Raw genomic sequence first — 21,726 nt, 5'->3', positions numbered from 1 at the left:
GGAGTGTCGGACTCGACCATACCGGTAATACCGACTAAACTCCCTTGGGCTCCACCATCGTTTCCCCCAGGAACTACCTCGCAGTACTACTTCTGGGGGGACGGCAGTACTAAGCGTACTCGCTCATTATCGCTCACACAGGCACTCGTCCCACGCGAGACTGACTTGGGTGCTCGCACACCATTCACTCCATTTGAATCTTACTTGGATGCTCTCCCGGACGCTCCGCTGCCATGCCTCGAGGTGTCAATAGCGGTAACTGCCTGGGCCTACAGATATTGCGCTACGACACTCCTGCCTCAGCACGAGCAGATCAATCACACCACTGCCGAAGCAGACCACACGCTACCCTGCCGAAGCAGGGACACTCCCCATGCACCACATGTGCACAACTGTAGGTGTGTGGGTACAACCCACTGCTACCCTGCCGCCGTCGATCTTGCGACGGACAGAATGTACAGGTTCCGAATACCATTCGTTTCGATGAAGAGATGAAGAAACTTTCTTCTCTTTCTGATTCGATCGGTGATATTCGGAATCACATTACTGCCCAAATAGACAGCGCGTTGTTAATCGGTATTGAGAAATTACAGAAAAATGTATTTGAGGTTTTGAACGAGGCTGTTAATGGTCTCAAAGATTCGATCAGCAAAGAAATGGAAAATATGAAATGTTCATTTTTTCAATTTAACCCGAGTAGAAATGTAGCTGTAATGAATGAAATGCAAGGTACATCGCGAAAGGCTACGGGGCCTAATTTGACTCCCAAAACGAAAAAGCGTAAGGTACAAGATGTTGACGATACATCTGATATTGCAATGCCAGAAAATGTTAGTTTTGCGGATATTGTTAAAAGTAATGTTGGGAAAAATAACGTTAAAGTAACGAAAAAAGTCACTGCGCCTAAGGAAGTAAAGGTCACTCGTAAGGCTCGTCCGGTCATTGTGATTAAGGTGATTATAGAATGAAGCCCGTGGTGAATTTCAAATTCACCACACGTTTATCTACATACATTTCAAAAACCTCAAATCTGGCGTAATAGTTTTCGTACAGTGCCGAAACTCAAATGATGATTGTTTAGCATAAATAAGCAAACGATCTACCATAATTTCAGCCCCATACGCGTTATTGTTCTTTCATCTCGTGCTCTTGAAAAAATATTGGAAAAGCACGTGGTTTACAAAATGGCCGATTTCTGGCTTCATTCTATAATCACCTTAAACCGAAAGAGTCCAACCAGAGTAGCGATGATACTCGGAAATTTTTGAATAGTAAACTTGATCCAAAAACACACAGGATCAGTAACTTTAGAAACGGGAAAAACGGCTCTATTATTGCTGAGTGTGCAACAGGATTTAATGTTGATGTTGTGAAAAATGGCATTCAAAGCAATCTGGGTGAAAACTATAATGCTGTTGTTCCCTCATCGGTGCCAAGACTAAAAGTGATGGGAATGTGCGATAAGTTTTCTTCCGATGAATTCATTCAGATTTTGAAAGATCAGAATGAAGACATCGCAATAAATGATGTTAAAGTAATAAGAATGTATGAAAATCCACGTTTTAAATATAACAAGAACAATGTTGTTATTGAAGTGGATAAAGAGACTTATAGTTGTTTGTTGACCGCGAGAAAAGTTAACATAAGGTTTGATCGGTGCCTTGTTGTTACCGAAATTAGTGTTTTGAGATGTTTTCAATGTGGAGAATTTGGGCACATGAGTACGGATTGCAATAATGGCATTGCGTGCTCGAAGTGCAGCGATCGTCACAAGACATCCGAATGCACGTCAACTGTATTGAAATGTGTCAATTGTATAAAAATGAATTCCGAACGTAAAATGAAATTGGACGTGAACCACAGTGCCTTCAGTACTGAGTGTAGTGTTTATAAGCGATTAGTTGAACGGAAAAAGAGCAGCTTACGTTTCAATGAATAGCAACCAAGTTCTAGTAGAAATGTGAACAAATTCGATATTTTGTATTTGAATATTGCGGGTTTGTCTACAAACTACGTTGCATTACGTAAGATTGTAGAAGATAAACGTCCATTTTTAGTGTTTCTATCTGAAACTCATATAGTCGACATTGAAGCATTTGATCAGTATAACATTCCGGGTTATAGTGTAGCTGCTTGTTTATCACATTCTAGACACACTGGCGGTGTTGCTATTTATGTCAAAGAATCAGTTCAGTTCAAGCTTCAATTAAACGAAGTTTGTGATGGAAACTGGTTCTTAGGCATTGCAGTTGTACGTGGCATGAAGATGGGTAATTATGGTGTTTTATATCACTCTCCCAGTGCAAGTGACCAGCGCTTTATTGAGATTTTGGAATACTGGTTTGAGTCATTTATAGATCCTAGTAAATTAAACGTGAAATGAAACGTTTAGCGGATTTTTTTAATTTAAAACAAAAAGTAAATTCTCATACGCGTATTTCCCAGCACAGTAGAACTTTGATTGATCATGTGTATACAAATTTTGATTCTGTAACTAGCGAAACGAGTAATGATTTAAAAGTAACCGATCATGAAACGCTAGTCATTAACGTTACCGACAATAATAGTAATGATAGTAATTTAATTAAAATGAAGTGCTGGAGAAAATACTCTAAACAAGCAATTTCGGGTCTTGTCGAAAGAAACGTGGATTTTCAAGAAAATTCCGGTAATATAGATGAAAGATCAGCTGTTCTCACAAACGTTTTGAAATCCTGTACCAATCAATTAATAGAACAGAAGTTAGTAACATTGCATAATTCTAACAGCTGGTATAATTTAGATCTTTTGCGCCTGAAACGTAAAAGAGATAAATTGTATAAAAAGTTTCATAGAACTAATAATGAAAATCATTGGAATAGGTATCAGGTAGCGCGGAACAAATATTCGCAATCTTTGACACGTACACGATGCGAGTATATTCAGAGGAAAATTTATCAGCATCAAAACAACAGCAAAGAGTTATGGAAAATATTGAAATCATTATTAAAGCCTAGTAGTTGCAAGACGCGGTCCATAACTTTTAATGGCACATTAGAACAGTCAGAACAAGAAATTGCATCTAAATTCAACGATTATTTCGTCAATAGTGTCTTATCCATTAACCGGTCTATCGAGTTAGTGGATGAGCCTGATGAAATAAAACAGCCGATAAATATTAACTGTCGATTTGATTGTTTTCACCCCATTACTTTTGAAGAACTTAAAAACATTTGCTTTTCTTTAGGTAAAACGGCTGGAGTTGATAATGTTAATGCTAGAGTTATTCAAGATTGCTTTCATGTCATTGGACGCAACTTGCTGGACCTTATAAATGAATCGTTACAAACTGGGCACGTGCCGCATGTTTGGAAGGAATCACTAGTGATTCAATACAAAAGTTGCTGGAACGATTAAAGCCGAAGAGTTTCGTCCCATCAACATGTTGCACACATTAGAGAAAATTTTAGAACTTGTAGTTAAAGGCCAGCTAATTACATATTTAAATAGTAATAACTTGTTAATACCGGAACAATCAGGTTACAGAGAAGGTCATTCCTGTGAAACTGCATTGAACTTGGTATTATCTAAATGGAAAGAAAATATGGAGCGTAAAGATACTATTCTAGCTGTGTTTTTGGATCTCAAACGCGCTTTTGAGACAATTTCTCGGCCCTTATTGTTGAAAACTGTTAAGCGCTTTGGAATTTCGGGTTCTGCATACAAATGGTTTGAAAGCTATTTGTCTGACAGATCCCAACGGACTGCTTTCAATGATTATGTGTCGTGTCCCGTGGAGAATGACCTTGGTGTACCACAGGGAAGTGTATTAGGGCCCCTTTTGTTCATTATGTATATTAATGACATGCGACGGGTCTTACGTTATTGTGATATTAATTTGTTTGCTGATGATACTGTAATATTCATTGCAGCTCAAAATCTGGAGGAAGCGATTGAACACTTGAATGAAGATTTGCATTCTTTAAGTAGATGGCTGAAGTACAAACAGTTAAAATTGAATATTAGTAAAACAAAGTATATGGTTATTTCGCGAAATCGTTCAATTGATAATGTCTCTGTGAAAATTGATGACGAGACTCTTGATCGCGTACGGGAAATTAAATATCTTGGCGTGATTATTGATGATAAATTGAAATTTGACCAACATATTGACAATGTCATCAAGAAAATAGCCAAGAAGTATGGAATCCTATGTCGACTGAAAAACGAATTAAATACAGCTAGTAAAATGTACAAATCAATCATCTCTCCTCACTTGGACTTTTGCCCTTCCATTTTGTTTTTATCAAATCAAACACAAATATCGAGATTGCAGCGCTTGCAGAATAAGATTATGCGTTTGATTTTAAGATGTAACAGATTCACTTCCTCAACTTTTTTGTTGGATGCATTGCAGTGGCTCTCGGTGAAGCAAAGAATTGTGTATTTAACAATGGTGTTCATTTTTAAAGTAGTAAATGGTTTGCTGCCTCGATATTTGTGTGATCGAATTGAAAGAGGAAGTGACATTCATAGATATAATACTAGAAACGCGGAAGATGTAAGAACACCTAACTTTTTGCATGGAGCTTCACAAAATTCTTTGTTTTTTAAAGGTATCAATGATTTCAATTCAATGCCTACACATATCAAACGTGCAACGACATTATCACAATTCAAGAGACTTTGTGTTTCACACGTAAAAGCTGTATTTTAAGCAGCTACTTAGTTGACTTTTTAAAAATCATTAATTATTGTATCTTGACGAAGTTTGACCTACGGATATTTTGTTTGGACAATTGTGTTTTTCAATTATTGAGGCACTAATAAACTATTTTGTTCGCCTCGATGATGATGATGGATTTTATATTTATTGACGTAATTGTAATTTGGCCTTTTTCTTGTGTAGTCTACAAAAGTTTGAGTCTCGCGCGCGTAAAGCAGATATGAATGATTTTTAAATTTATGTACAGACTTGCGCTTTTCAGCTGTTTCAATGATTCTGCGGATTAGTAATAGGCTATCTAGTAGAGTTTGGTTTCCGCGGTTGATACCGAAACTTTTGATATCGACGGAGCGGTAACACAAGTTTTGATTTTGTTGACAACGACATAGTTTATTAGATTATTATTGATGCTTTCGAGTGGCTAACGTTACTTGTAATTACATGAAACGCGATTCTTGGTGGAACTTTTGAAATCTGTGCGAGAGGTATCACAAGTTTTGCATTTTTATGCACTCGAAGCATCACTACTGATACTTATGAGAATCTGTAGATGAAATAAACAGTTTTTTACATTTAATATTTTTGCTGGATAGTAATGGAAAGTTAAGAAATTTATATCTGTGATGGTAATCAGATCGTTTTTGTTTTGTTTTGCAAATCTGATTAAATTGTTGAAAAATTAAATTCAATTAATTATCTTAAAGATAAATCGTCTAGCTCAAACCTTTGTAGGGGTATGTGGCGGGACCATCATCATCATCATCATCATTTCTGAGAGCACCCCGTCCATACCAATGAGAAATAGCGCCACTGCCAGGACCGACTCTTGGGGTACGCCAGCCTCTTCGGGAAGCTCATCAGATGTGGTGCCACCTATTAGTTGTAAAGTTTGTTATAAAAAAATATGTTGAGCTTTTTAGTGGAATGTCTTCACTTGTCATAAGACGAGTTTGTACAATCCCATTTAATTCCACCACTTAATTGTACCTTGACAGATACGTATTTCGACCTCAACAGTAAGGTCGTCTTCAGTGTCTCGTACTTGACTCGACTGACTCGTCGATTGTACAAACTCGTCTTATGACAAGTGAGTTGTAAAGTTGTTTGTACAAAGGCAAGCATGTTGCCGGTGATGTCCCATTCTTGTAGTTTGCGGAGGACCCCGGGTGTCCAGGTCCTACTAAATGTTTTGGCAGTATCAAGTGAAACCTTGTCAATATTCCTGCCATAGTTATAAGCTTCTTGGAGCACGCTGACCTGGTTGGCGAAGTATGTGCTAGTGCTATACCGTGGGCGAGAAACGAGTTGTTGAAAGCCGATCCTACTATCGGCTTCCGGCTTCTCACGAAGTCGGCGGTTGGCCATACCCGGTCTTCCAGGCACAGGAGGTGAGTGAAATCGGTTTGAACTTGTTGTCATCCCGACTGGCCACGTTGTTTTTTGGGATAGGGACCACGAAACTTTTTATCCACTCATAAGGAAACGTGCAGTTTCCCCAGAGGTCGTTGACAAGTTTAAAAAAAATCCTCATCTACCGGAGGGAGCCTTTTTAGCATGAACACCCCAACTCATCCGGATAAGTTCCCGTTGTACTTAGCAAGCGCGTGGGCCAATGCACCTACCGAAAGAGGGTGGTTCAAGATGGGGTAGTACTTGGATGTGGTCCTCGAGTAGCAGCAATCCTTTGAAATTCAGCCGGGTACTGGGAAGTGGCTACCACGAAAAAAAAAAAATCACCGATAGTGTTGGCACCCTGGGCGGGGTCGGAAAATGTGCGGTTACCTTGATCGAGGTGGATGGGAACAGTCCTCGATCTGCCGCTTATTTCGTTTATCTGCTTTCACAGTTCGGCGGAAGTCTGAGACGGGTTGATTTGTTACTTAGCAGGAACTCCTCCCACTGTTTAGAGCCTCTCTGATGATTATTTTGCACTGCCGATGCTTCTCCTTGTAGCATGGCGTAGTGTCTGAGCACGTGCTGAGCTTTCTTAGTGCGTGTAAGGCCCTGCGCCTAGCTGTGCCAGCACGCCGAGTTTCCTCGGCCCACCAACTAAGTGCGTGATGGCCGGAACGATCACTGGACTAAGGGCTCGCTGTGCGGCAGCGAGGATCATCTCGGAGAAATCGGTAAGGGTCTGCGCAAGCGATAGACATTGCGCATTCGTATTCCTCCCAATCCGGTTCATCATATTTTCAACCAGTGTTGGGAAATGTACATTAAAACTCTCTTATTATGCGAGTATTTACATTTTATCCAGTCAAATTTCATGCACCAAACAAGCCGAAACAGTTTGCCAAAAAATGTACGTGACATCGAGACATCGTGACGTTTTGCCTATGAGGAAAATTGTTTGTTTGCTGTTACGTTAGAGTCTTGCCGGCGTGCGGTCAGCGTTTGCATGAGATTTTTGGCTCGTGCGCAGTGCAAACAGCACATTCCCGGTTTTAATTACATTTGGCGCAAAGCCTAGAAGGTGTGCTACCCGTGAGTACTTAATTATTCTTCTTACCTCTAAAATGAGCAAGATGTAATGAAATTAATATTTCCCACCAAAAACGGTTATACGTTGCTAAATTATTGTACGAAAACATTAATTGTGGGGAGAGAGAATTGAAAAAAAACATGAGCTGATGTCGACAGGAGGAGGAGCGTTGGTGGATTTCTGCATGGGGTAGTGGTTTTTGCCGTACAGATCGGTACCGGCTTTCCAGAAGATGCGCGGTGGCATCGATGGCAGAAGAAGAGTTCCCGTTGAAAAAAAGGTGGGAACCCGTTCGTGGGTGTGGTTCCTTCCTCGTAATAGTTCTGCCGTTTGATTTGTTTGTCTTTCCGAAAAAAATCAGTCATCATCTATTATCTGTGTGAAAAAATACATTAAATAATCTTTCCTCTTTCACAGTTTTAAATCATGTAAAATGTTCGTTATGCCAAATGAGCTACTCTTATGTTGCAGTTCAAAATTATGCCAAATGCCCGTTATGCTAAATGGTCTTTATGCGAAATGACCTTATGTCAAATGGTTTGTTCTTTTGATTTTCTACGGGAAATAACTCCAAATTCCCCCAGTCAACTCCTTGAAATTGTCATGGGAAATCTGACAAACAATTCTCTAGAAATTCCTCCTTCCACGGAAAATTCCTTCGAACTTCCACGAAAAACTCCCTCGAATTTTCACAGGAAGTTCTTCGATATTCCACAGGAAGCTTCTTCGAATTTCCAAAGGAAAATCCTTCGAACTTCCTTTGGGAAATTTCTTCGAATATCCATTGCAAATTCCTTTGAGTTTCCTCCACTCATCATGGTAAATTCCTCCGAGTATTTCCATTCGTGCTCAGTACTTCCCATATAATCCAACGTAAAAGTGACGAAATGTCCCAGAGTGCACATAACAGACCATTCTCCCCTCCACACGATACCGCATATGATCGACAGGAAAACACACCCAGCACTGACGGCTGCCATCATAACCCGATGCACTTCGATCAAGTGACGACTGGCGGAGAAACCCGCCGACACGTTACCATCAGCGAAATACATGCAGTGGATTTTCCATCCGCTGCATTTGGCACTGCACAGCAGTTTAATCCCCTTCCGGGAAGGGAACCGGATGCACCTTGCGTGCAAACGTTGAGCCCCCTGCGACCGATGGTAGCACGAACCAGCGTGGTCTTAGGTGCGCTTTATACATACGTGACAATTTTTAATTATCGGGAATTGCTATTCAGGATTGATACCACTCATGATGGTGGGGCTTCGCGGCTTTCGCTGCTGAAACTAGGATGGGGGTACTCGGCAACGGTCTCGGTTAATTACTAATGTAGTGGCCTTCTCGCTACGTGGAGAACAAATCAGCGTGTTCTGTCGTCATTGGACTAGTTTGAAGTTCATATTGGTTTCCGAGGTTAAGCTGATTATTGTTTCGAACCAGCGATGGATGCTTTCATGGAGTGAATTTGACAAATTCTTTCGCAGATTTTCACGTAAATCTGCTTGAGCAGCTCGAGATTCAATTACTTTTGCTTATCATTACTTCAATGGTATACAAAACGCTGGTTTACCTGCCAAATTACCGGATGAATTTGATAACGTAGTGCTGCAACAGATTTCCAAGCGGAGGATTGATCATCGGGACATTTTAAGTTAGATTTTTTATAGTCCTAGAATCTTTCAATGAACAATTGGGAAAAGAAAGTCTTATAGCCTATTCAGATTACGCCATTAATTACATAATAATTGGCGTTTCAGGGCAAATACGCTTTATGATGTCATTATTTACGTAATATTCCATACATTTTGCGCTGTCAAAAGATACCCGCTAAAAAGTGTCATAAAGAATTTATTACGAACAATTAATACAAGAGAGCTTTCGTTCTAACTGGGATGCAGGGAGAAATTCAACAAATCAAAACTGACAAGCGTCACGCTCTCTTTGCCAGAGAGAAAATTCTCTCTGTTTTCATTTCGTTTCGTAGTTGACAGTCATGCTATTTCTGTCGCAGCAGGGTCGAATGCATGTTAGATGGAAATCTTCTGAGCGCTGAAGAATAACTCGGATTGTGATGGTTTTGTGGAAAGCATTTTATTCGGAGACGAGCCAGCCTCGGGCTGAAAGTCTCTTCAATAAAGACACAAAAAAAAAAGCATTTTATATGATGAAAAATAATGATGATAATTATTTATTCTCCACTTATTCAACATGAATTGTTTAAAAAACAGATGCTCTCTAGAATTAACATGAAGTATTTAACTTAATCCTAGATTTAATAGAACAAATCGAATAAATTTTCAAAGTTCAAGGGCCAATGCGGAAGACAATTTAAAACGTAGGAATGGTTGTAAAACGAATATATTTGATGAATAAACATGATTTCATAAATTGTTTCAATTCTGCTCCTTGAATGGCTTAATAAACTTTGGATTTCAACATTTTTCACGTGGGACAACTGTACGATTTGAATGGGATGTATATATAAAGTAGAATAACCTTAAATAAAACATGGATTGGTAATGCATTAATTCATCCAAAATCCAGTTTAAATTATATCACATTCACACGATTCGATTTTGTTAGAAGCTGTATCATTGATTGTCGAGTAGAACGCAATTTTAGTTCGATAATATTTCTTGAAAATTGGTCCAATCGTCCTTTTTTTATTTATTTGTGAGAATTCCCAAAAGTATCTAAATTTTTCTATCAAATCTCCGTTCGATCATAGTACAGAATCAAAATACTTTTTAAACTTAAAAATAAATTGAGGAATAGTCTGATTCCCCGAAGAACGGCGCACCCAACTAATGAATGTAGCTTCGCTCATTATCCTTAATGAAATATTCAAATATTCTTCGAAAATCCCTTTTCATATTTTTTTTTATATTTTTTTTTCGTAGAAACTTTGTTCAGAAAAAAATGTTCGATTATCGCCACACAAATGCTTGATTTCGCAAATTAAATGTTAAAACTCTCCTTGAATTCAACCCTGTATTAGCGTGCAAATGAGGAAACATGGAAACGTCAAAATATATTATCTTGCTGCAGTCTGAACACCTCGTAATAATTGGATACCCTCTCACTTAACAAAGTCATAAATAGCCCAATCTGAATAGGCTATTTGTAACAAAAATCGAAATCGATAGTTCTAACTGATAAATTATAGATGTATTATCGCTCTCAGTTGCTCACTATAACAGGGTTCGAGTGGTAGGGTCGAGTGGTCAAATAAAACGACGCAATAACAGCGAGCTGCTATTTGATGAAATGTCAAATGTCGTTTTTTACGCAAGTCATTATTTTTTTTTTCATTCTAATGCACGATTTGAAATTCGTGGAGAATTTTTATGTCAAATATGTTGGGTCTACTTGAAGTCAACCCTCCATGTGTCGATATTAAGAACACTCCTCACGGAATCCAATTTTCAAAGTACTCGCGTTTGCAAGGACACACCATTTGATACGGAAGCAACGCACAACTGTCATTTTTATTGTTTCAGCTTTGCTACGTCGCAGCATACGTGAATTAATAAAAATGACAGTTGTGCGTTACTTCCGTATCGAGTGGTGTGTCCATGAAAACGAGAGTAGGGGAACTGGGGGTAGGACGCCCACGTTAAGGAAAATGCCATTTTTATCAATGAAAACCACCATTTCAGCCAGTTTTCATCAGCGCATACTGAAGAACAGCATATCTACGACTGACTACCGATAACAGATATCTAATTGTCCATTTTATTGCACAGAAATTTGATTTTTAAAAAGCACCCGAAAAAAAATGATTTTGAAACCATGCGGGGTGAGATGCGCCAGTGGATGGGTTAAAACGCGCATGTGCTTATCGTACTGATTTTCATTTTAATTGCCTACATTAAGGCAATTAACCGAATGTTTCAGCTGTTTCGGTCATACGAAATGAGCATGGGCGTAATGCCCCACACCGACCTCAGAAGTTTGAAGGCCCATAAAATCGTTTTAAAACCATTTTTGACGACGATTTCATGTGGAACATAAAGAACACGAGTAAGCAGCATGGCTCATGGCTCAATTATTAATTTATCATTGTATAACAGCGACAGAAAGACTAAATTCCACCGAGCTAGAATTGCTTCAAAACACGCAAAAAACGTTTTTTCGAGTTTTTCATGTATAACTAGAGAAAAATCATGAAATATATGTATCCAATGGCAATATTTTTCATTGCTTTATCGTATAGACTATTGAAAATAATCAAAATGGGGATATTCAACCTTATTCAGGGGTGGCGCGTTTTAACCCCTATGGGCGTGCTACCCCCACTTCCCCTACTTCGAAATTGTCCTTAAAGAAACCATATCAGCGTGGGAATATCGTAATGTCGAAGCTGGGAGCTTTAAAAGACCATCATAGTAGCCAGAGAAATATTTTTTTAATAGGGCACTGCACGGAAACATCTTTTTCTCTTTCGTTCCTCATAAATTTTGACGTTTACTGGACTTGGAGAAAGAGACAAAGCAGTCCGTGCAGTGCCCTATAAACCATTATTTGCTTTCATCAGTCGATATCGAGTCATGATTTCTAGAAAATTATATTTAACTAAGGGAAAAATCAAATGGTACTTTGGGAAGATCCATTAATTACGTAACGCGAAAATTGAACATTTTCAACCCCCCCTCCCCCCTATGTCACACTTTTTGTATGAATCATCTGTAAATTTTGTATGGATCGTCACGCTTTGCTCAACCCCCCCTCCCCCCTCTAGGCGTGACGTAATTTGTGGACGTTCCCTTTTAAATATTTGTGAAACTATGCGAATATGGAAGTATTTTCGTATTGCATAATGAACATTATAGCAAAATACAAAAAGTTACAGTTTTGGTGTAACTTTCAATGTTTGTTTGCTCAACATTTTGGAGCGACGCTACCATACTGTCCGCAAAACTTGCACTTGCAGTTGGACGACAAAATAACTTTTTTCAGGGGTTAATATGCTTTAAAATTTCTTCCGTTTTCAAAAATATAACACAGTCAATGCATGAACTGCGTGAAAAAATAAAAAGTTATCATAGGTATTGCCTTAGTGGGGCATATTACCTGAATCTGACAAATATTCCAATTATTTAAAAAAAAATCATTTTATTATTTAGCCCTCTGAGATTTAGATCCAATCTGGATTCCGTGGTCACAAACTGACAATCATCGACCGACGACGCCACATCAACGATGCGATACGATCGCATATATGCGAGCGATGCGGTTTTCCGTCGGTTGCTTGGCGTGAAGCGTGAAGCAACAGCCAGTGAAGATTTTAACGAGCCGAAGAACATGATAATGACGTGGTTTAGTTGCGCTGCGCTCCTTTCACACTACCGCACTGACTGTGGTGTGGTATCGATTTCTCATTGAACCGAAAGGCGACACCGTCCGCCTCCAGAGCGCTTGGGGGAGGGACCGATGGAGTGTTAATTGGTTGTTTGTATGCTGCGGTTCTGCATGACAAGAAACGACGAAGAAAGTGATCAACACTCCCTTCACAATTGTGGAACATTTATTGCGAAAGTTTGTATTTAAACAATAAAACATACATTATTATAAATAAGATAGGGCTTTTCTATCTTACCAGATAGATCGTCTTTATGCCCAACGCTCTTGTTAAGGAGTTTGCTACCTCTTCTAGAGATTTCTGCGGGTTTGAACATTGTCGGCGTTTTTCATAATTTTGATCTATAGCAGCGGCGGCTTGAATGGAAACGGCGTGTGTTTGTGTTTGTTCCTTGAAAGATTTTTTTGATATCTCAAGATATTAACAGGAAATTTTTTCAAATTTCGCTGGAAAAATCTGATGAGCTTCTCCAAAAAACTTTGATAAGTTTTCCCAAAATATTCATTTTTAATTTTTATCGTGAAATTCTTTGAAATTTCCATAGGAAATTCTTTAGAAAATTACGCTCGTCTTATGACAGGGGAAAACTAGAAATCCTATCATTTTGAGCCAATCAATTTGAGTCATTTTGAGCCAATCAAGCATTGAGAACTGTCAAAATGTGAGCCAAATGAACATTGTTATTGTTGCAAATTGAGAGGTATTATGATTGTTTTGAAATGGCATTCAAGAAAAGTTTTTAATCGAACGTGAAATGTATTTACTTGTCATAAGACGAGTTTGTACTATTCCATTAAGTTCCACTACTTTATTGTATCTTTGACAGATAGGTATTTCGACCTCAACAGTAAGGCCGTATTCAGCATTAGCATGGGTACGGTGTAACTCATAGATTGGACACTAGTGATACTCACGTTTTACTTTTGATATCCTTATCTAAAATGCTATCAGAAATCAAGAATTTTAGTTTTAGAGAAAATAACAAAAGCATGATGATTACTACTCCTGGCCACGCCCATCTTCACCGTAACTAGGGAGAGAAAGTAAGTGTTGATGTGGTACTTACTTAACGAGAGGCCACCGACTTAGCGACACCCTCATAAGTACCACGGAGTTGGATAATGAGAAAGGTATTCGTTGGGTCAGGATTTGCATGTAACTGGCAATGTAACCGTGGTAGATTTTACCCCGTAACACACCACGTAAAGGTGTCTATCCAGTGTTACGACTCCCTCAACAGTAAGGCCGTATTCAGTGTCTCTTACTTGACTCATTTAAAAACTGTTAGTGGACAGGCAAACATATTTTCAAATTGTCATCAAATGCAAAGTTGTATACAAACTTCAATATTTTGAGCGTCACTAAATCGTCTGGAAAAGTATTTGCATATCTCTCATTATAGGATCCCTAGGAAAAACCATTTGTTCGAATGCCACTTGATCGAACAACGTGTTAAGCTGAGAGTCATTCAGCCAAATACCATTTGGTCGATTTGAACGTTTGACCATAACGCTTATTAGGTCAAAAATAATTCGTCCGAAAATGTCATTCGTTCGGAAGTGTCGTCCAAAAGGGGAAATTCGGCTGAACTGGAAACTTGACCGATAGGGCCTTTGTCCTAACAAGGCGTTTAGTCGAAATGCTGTTTATTCCTAATGATTATTTTACCGGAAAAGTCGTTTGGCTGAACAGGTCAATTGACCGAAAAAGTCTTTTGCTCAAATAGGCCATTTGGTGAAAACTGCCGTTTGGCCGAATTGTTCGTTTGACACTTAGGGCCATTGGGACGAATGGATCCTCGAAAATACCATTTGTTGACCAAAAATGTCGATCCGTTCGACCACACAACCAATTTTGATCAGCTTAGTCAAACGACTTTTGTTGGCAAAATGACCAGTTCAGCCAAACTACAATATCGGCTATATCAAGCTCTATCTGGTAAAAGGGCGAATGTCGCAAGAGAGGATTCTCTTCGTCGACTTCCCCTCTTTTAAATAAAAGTGACAAGCAGAGGATTTCATCACGGTTTATCACCTCAGAATGCAAGTTTTCATTGTTTTCTTTCGTTCTGAGGGGAAAAACCGCAACGAAATCATCTGCTTGTCACTTTAATTTAAAAGAGGGGAAGTCGGCGAAGAGAATTCTCTCTTGCGACATTCGCCCTTATTCCAGATAGAGCTTGATATGTGCATTTCGATGAAAGGCCGTTTGGCCGAATGCCATTTGGCAGAAGACCACTAGGCCGAAAGTTGTTTGGCTGAATATATCATTTGGTCATTTGGAAAGTGAGAAATAGTGCGTGAAAAGTGAGACATCTCACTACTTACTGCTCACTTCTTACTGTAAAAAGTGAGTAGTGCGAAGTGAGAAGTGAGACGTCTCCATTCTCATTTCTTACTGTAGAAAAAGAGTAGTGCGAAGTGAGTAGTGACACGCCTCACTTCTCACTTCGCATTACTCACTTTTCACAGTGAGAAGTGAAAAATGAGTAGTGAGAAGTGAGACATCTCACTTCTCGTGCCTCATTTCTCACTTCTTGTTTTCTGCAATGAACGAACTCTACTCTTTATCTCAAACATAGCTAAGCGCAGTGTGATCTGCGTACGCTGCTCTGCGCTCTCAGCGCTGCGCGCTTAACTGTGCTCTTATTCTATTTTATCTGCTGAGCGTGGATTTTTGGCCCCTTCTCACTTTTGCCGGGATCGTGCGTATCGTTTGAGTGAAGAAACACAACAGCGCGCACTCCCTCTCTTACTGAAAGTAAATGTGTGCTGTGCGCGAAATCTCTTGCTCTTGATACGCACTGGGGAGTATGCCATCTCTGCCCACTAAATAAGAACACAATTTTCTTTTCATCGGTTTTATTGTATAATGTTTTGGAAATTCATAATTCTTGTTTTTTTTTTCAAATCGAAATTTTCGAACAAAATATATTAGAGGGAGAGATAATTTTTGAACATTATTTGTACCGGCCTTGAAGTGATCGTATAAAAGTCAGTTTTTGTCACTGCAAATAAAATTAAAAGTAACTATTTGGTCACTATTTCTGCAGCTGAAAGTCACTATTCGGTACCTTTTTTCACCAGTGTTGGTCACTAAAGTCACTATTTTGACCGGCATTGATCACTACCAGCCCTGGCAATAGCAATCCGAGATATGCAACTTCGGCTTCGTGAGATAACGAGGCAAAGATGTCCAGCCCATGCTCAGTGTCTTCTGATTAGAATTTCTTATTACATTTTTGGCACTTCACAAGAACATTTTTGTTAGTCAGCTAAAGTGTTGTATTCTAAAAGGCGGGTTATTGCTGAAAAAAATCAACAGACAAAATTTCCACTCCAAATTTTTAACTTGTTAAAAATGAGAAGCGCTCACTTCGCAATTCTCACTTTTGCAGTGAGAAGCAAGAAATGAGGAGAGAGAAGTGAGACGTCTCCCTACTCACTTTTCACAGTGAGAATTGAGAAATGAGGAGTGAGAAGCGAGACAGCTCACTATTCACTCTTCATTTCACACTTCTCACTGTAAAAAGTGAGGAACGCGAGGTGAGTAGTAAGACGTCTCATTACTCACTTCGTGTTTCTAACTTTTCACAGCGAGAAGTGAGAATTGAGACGTCTCACTTCTCACTCCTTATTTTTCACTTTTTTCTGTGAAAAGTTAGAAGTGAGTTGTGAGACGTCTCACTACTCACTTCGCGCTTCTCACTTTTTATAGTGAGAAGTAAGAAATGTAGTGAGTAGTGAGACGTCTCACTTTTCAGAAGATATATTCTGCCAAATGTCGTATTCGGCCAAATGATTCTTCCTGCCGAATGACCCTTTCGGTCAACTGACCCTTCCAGAAAAATGAACCTTAAGGCCAAATGACCCTTTCGGTCAAATGAACCTTTCGGGAAATTCTAAGGAATGACAATTTGAATGGGCGTGGAAAATTATAGATCGCCTCGTCGACAGATTTTCAATAAAAAAATGTCGAATCGTCCCTACAAGAACTTCATTCCAGGAGAACTCTATAAATAAAATACAGTTTGCACTTACGTCGAGACAATATAACTCACGAACTGGTTGACCGATTTTTACATTTTTTCTGACTAGGGTAAAAGATCCGATAGTCGTGGGTGTTCCTATAGTTGCGGTAGTGCTGTTGTTTTTTTTTTTCAAAAATTACGCATTAAACGCAGCAGCCAATGTAGTATATTATTTTATTGACATGTCATTAGACGAAATAAAAGAAAACAGGCGTGGATATCTCTTATTCTGTTCTCGCCTTTGTAACAATATTAACGGTGGAGTTCCTATAGTTGCGAGTCCCATATAAAAATAATGGGACTCGCAACTATAGGAACACCAATTAAAAAATACCGCAAATATTGAAACCCTGCACCAATTATTTGAGGCATCATTTTAGGTAACAATCATGGATGCTGCTGCAATGAATCTCCTACTTTGAGCGGCACACTAGAAGATAATTTTCGGAAATCAATATGGCGAAAGGCATCTAATATTTAATATCTCGAAAATAAGCACCTTAATCGAAAAAATATTTGGTAGGCGTAGTAGCAGACACCTTCCTTCATAACTGGTACCAAATAGTTTTTCATGAAAAGTTCCCACTGTTGAGAAAAGAAGCGGGCTTGGTAGTCATATGGCTACTGCTTCTGCCTCATACGCAGGAGGTCGTGGGATCAATCCCAGGTCTGTTCCATTCTCCTACTTTGTATCTTTCTCTTTATTTCTCGAGTTCTAGCAATCGCTAGAACTGGAAATGGACTTCCATACCGTTTCCATTACTATTCCTATACCTTCAACTTGAGTATTCTAACAGTAATCTGCTAGAATTGGAAATGAACTATAGAGCTCGTTTCCTACATTCCATCAGTTACCTTCTCCTATCTATCACATTGGCAGCTCGTTAACCAAGACGGACCTCTGCTTCCAACCTAACCCAAAAATTCCAACAAATTCCGCATGAACTCGTGGCAAGTGCAGAGGTATATTCGGCTTGCAGTGGGCGAGTGATTGCATCATCATTTCCTCCCCTTCCCTACATTGACTTGCATTCTGACGTGGCAGGCGCCAGTATGACTTAACAAATGAGATCACCAGTACTTGTACATTGAAGATGTGTGCTAGTCCCAAGCAAACATCTGTTGGTTTCCTGTGCAAGAACAGCTGATCTGGTCATAATGGAGTAGCAACTACGAGCAGTCAATCAAGCTCAAGCTCAAGCTCAAAAGTTCCTACTGTTGAGAAAACCCGCGTTAGATGTCTTTCGTCATACAAACTTCGGGTGGTTAACTCATGCTGGCTATTATCACATATACGTTAGCGCCTGAAACTGGCAGCGGCGGGTAGGAAATTAGCCATTGTATGTGATTCATTGAAATACTTTTCGGATGAAATTTGAATAACTATAACTAAAATAATAAAATAATAAAACCAAACTTTCATATGCACCTTTGAGGTAAGTGAAATGAAGTATAGATTTTATGTAAACCTACGAATGGTGGAAAAACGTGCTGAGTTCCTTCACTATTGGGTCTTTTACCCTAATCGATTCGTCTGTTTATACAAAACGTTGGTGTGTTTGACGGGGAAAATTGAAAAATTGTTAAAAAAAACACCGTTTCATTAGCTCAGAAAAAAGTCCTCAGCACGAATTAAAATCGATCTCGAGTGCGACTCTGCACTCAAACATGCGCTTGACAATTAGATATAAAAACTCGAGCGAGATCGGGCAGGTTCGTCTCGTACCTAATAATGAAACAACTTGGGCCTATGTCCTCTCGGCACATTCCACATTCTTGGATTCATCTACCCCATCGACGTTGGGTACGTAACTATTTCCTTCACTGAAAACGTCACGTCAGGTTCGTTCATTGTTTTTGCCGACATCTCGGTATCGCTTACCAAAAACTGCATGTATTTATTCAAATGAAATTCTTTCGAGATCGCATGGGCTCTTTTTTATTTTCACGTAAAATTATTCCGATGCCTTGCCTTCACCGACGTATTGATGATGTTGGTATGCGTGGCCGTGCTATCAGATTCGTCAAATCGACGTTTGAACCTTTATTTACAAAAGCAGATAAGTCGTTTTGAAAACTTGGTATTGATTTACAATAATAATAACATAGGGATGTGCAAATGAGCGAATAATTTCCCACATAATTCTGTTGATTTTTCGCCACAGCTTCCACAGCATATGGATAAGCGGCTGGCTGGCCCCCTTTCTGACAGGAGAAACCTGTCGCCCGGCAGCTGCTTTCCAGTTGCATGCGCGCACGATCGCCGGTCCATAATGAAAAGTAAACACGAATATCCAAAGCACATCAACAACCTGTCATTTTGGTATCGAATTTTGGCAATAATGAGCGCACGCACCCATCGAACCGCACTACGGTGCATAACGATCGGGAAAGCCCGGCAATTATTAACGTATGCTAATGAGCAAATAATTGAATCAGGATCCATCATGCCACCCACTTAGCGTGATGGGCTGGGAAGCTGGACAAACGCTCGGCTCCTATATGAGATACAATGTCAATAGTTGTTTGTGCGAAAAAGGTTTCGCATCCCACATCCCCACGATGGCAGGGTATTCTTTTTCGGCTCATGACAGGCGGCTGTGTTCCACGTGTCCGGTGTCCGGTTAGTGCTTTGCATATTTGTTTTGGGTTTTAGGCACGTAATTATAGTGACCCCAGCCATTTCGCATAGTTAGTTTTGCGTAGAACACTGACTGTGCATAATTATTTAATACAATACAGAATGAAGTGCGATGTGATGACAGTTCTAGTGATTTTTGTTTGTTAATTTTATGAGAGCAAAACTCAAACGAGGTGAAGCAAATTAATTGCATTTTGAACTGAAACTTGTTGTGGATGGAAATAGATAATTATAACACATAGCTTTGCCAACGGGGCACGTCAAGTTATTCATTTGCTTCGCTAGCGGATTGGATTCACACACCCAACCAGAAGGTGCTAGATTGTTAAACATTTTCGCAATATTTATACACTAGTTTTGTTGGCCCCCCGGAAACTCTATTTTCCTTTGCGAAAGGTGAACAGGCATTCTTAGCATCTAACTCCCACCCCCAGTGATCGACTTTTTCCGCTCAGCTGAGGGGTGCCTTACCCTTTATTGTTTCCTGCGACCTATACACAAATCGACATTCTGCTATGTCTTTGAGGATGTCTTATTTCGAGATTTTACATTTGGAGTTAGGCTCCTTCCGATACTTCGACTTCCGAATTTTGCTCTAGTCAACAATTAGCGTTCTGATCCTTTATTGAAAAAAGAAACTTTAACACACAGTTTTCAACACACCGCAGTGTATCAGAATGCGCTCGAGTGTAGGAATCCTGCAGCCGTGACTGCACTATGGGGGATCCCCATACAAGCGAGCGGTCAAAAATAAAATTGGACTTTTAAAGTGATTTTCCACTTAGTTTTAGCTGTGTATGGTCGAAATAGCATGAATATACAATTTCCAACCCCCCCCCTTTGGGGATCGTCTATGAATTACGTAATTATTTTTTTCATAGGTTCGATTAACGTGACAAAGCAAACCTATTTGGGAAGTTGAAATTTCATTACGTTTTCTTAAGGAGAAGGAAGGGGGCTGTACAAGAGCTAAGTTCAGCAATTTATGGACATTATGGCGGCGATCATGTTAAATGACATTAATTTCATGACATTCCGTGATATTTTTTGTTCTCACTCTCATGTGCCTCACAATTTGTATTTAGAACAATTTGTTTGACAAAGTACTAGGATCTGAAGGATCATAAAGCATTAAATGTTAATCAAATAATCAGAATTGAAAATAACTTTTGAAAAAGGGTATTAGCAAATTAGAAATCGCAATCCCATGACATTTGTACAAGTTATTCAAAAAATAAATGAGAATAATATATTCTCAAAAAATGTGGACATTCATTGTGGAATGTAAGAATGCTCCATTCTTCCGAAAAGCAAAATTCTTTTAATTTAAATAACAACACTATTTGAATTACTTTTGATTTGTTTTCATGATTTCTACAAGTTATATACAGCATCATTCTTTTTCTGTGTCAAGGTTTAAGTCTTCAATGATATTTTCTTCAATTCCATCAACGATGGAAGATGAGATAAATTCATCTAAAGTATTAGAAGATAAAGAACTTTTGAAAATCTTCAAATATTACAAAATTACGCATGGCATAAGAATAACTAAGTGAAAATTTTTTTCCAACGTCTCCTCGTTATCCAAATCGAGCTTAAAATGGATCTGATTCATGTAAGGCACGAAGGAAAATGTCAACATTTTACTCTCTTGATCATTTTCTTGCATTATGAGTTCTAAATTTCTTCAACTGTTTTATATTGACTTTCCGCTGGTTGTTCAGCCAGTGAACCTCAAAGTGTAGATGAGTGAATAAATGTTTCTCTACCATTAGCCAGACATTCATGAACACTAGCAGGAATTTCATACGCTCCGTTCTAACTAAGATATTGTTCGTCTTTACTTTTGCAATAAACATGTCGGGAATTATTGATTCCAGGAGATTTATAAATATTTACATATTATGAAATCTCATATTTAGTTCTCCATCAGTAGCTAATGAATAGCTCAGAAAATTAGGTTTAGAGAATGACTCAAACCACTCAAGCCCCAAACGCATTTCAGCGGAATGGTGACGGAAGCAGCAAAATTCGACAGAAAATATATGAGCGAACTGTCAAACCCTTCCGTTACCGTTGTGCTGCATTGCATTGGGGTTTTATTCATTTACTCCTTTGAAAAGTTAATTAAATGAGCTCAAATGGTTATAAATAAAGTCAAGTTATTGCCAATAAATGTATTTTGACCATACCCTTTGAGCGCATAGTTCAGTCTGACCCATTTTCAATAGGAAACGATGGGACTAGATTTCCCGTCGAATGAAACTTGTTGCGAGAAAATCGGACACAAATAAGTGTCTAAATGGCGATTGCGTTCTTTTTGCGCACATACATACAGACGCGCATGCACACACATACAGACATCACCTCAATTCTTCGCGCTGAGTTAGTTGATATATACCACTGGGGTCTCCGGGCCTTCTATCAAACATTCGTTTTTGGAATGAGCATTAACCTTGGAGTGAGAGAGAGGCAAAACACGGTAAAAAAACAAATGAAA

The 21,726-nt window shown here is 39.0% G+C and overlaps 1 protein-coding gene across 2 annotated transcripts in view; it reads left to right on the top strand.

Annotated features, from left to right (window-relative positions):
• The window catches only part of LOC134225610 (connectin-like), a 235,996-nt gene that overhangs the window by 45,461 nt on the left and 168,809 nt on the right, over positions 1-21,726 (top strand). The window lies entirely within an intron of this gene.

The sequence above is a fragment of the Armigeres subalbatus genome, chromosome 3, assembly GCF_024139115.2.
Source record: "Armigeres subalbatus isolate Guangzhou_Male chromosome 3, GZ_Asu_2, whole genome shotgun sequence".
NCBI classification, from domain to species: Eukaryota; Metazoa; Arthropoda; class Insecta; order Diptera; family Culicidae; genus Armigeres; species Armigeres subalbatus.
The sequence above is the reverse complement of the archived record's forward strand: the minus strand, read 5'-3'. Positions and strand labels throughout refer to the sequence as shown.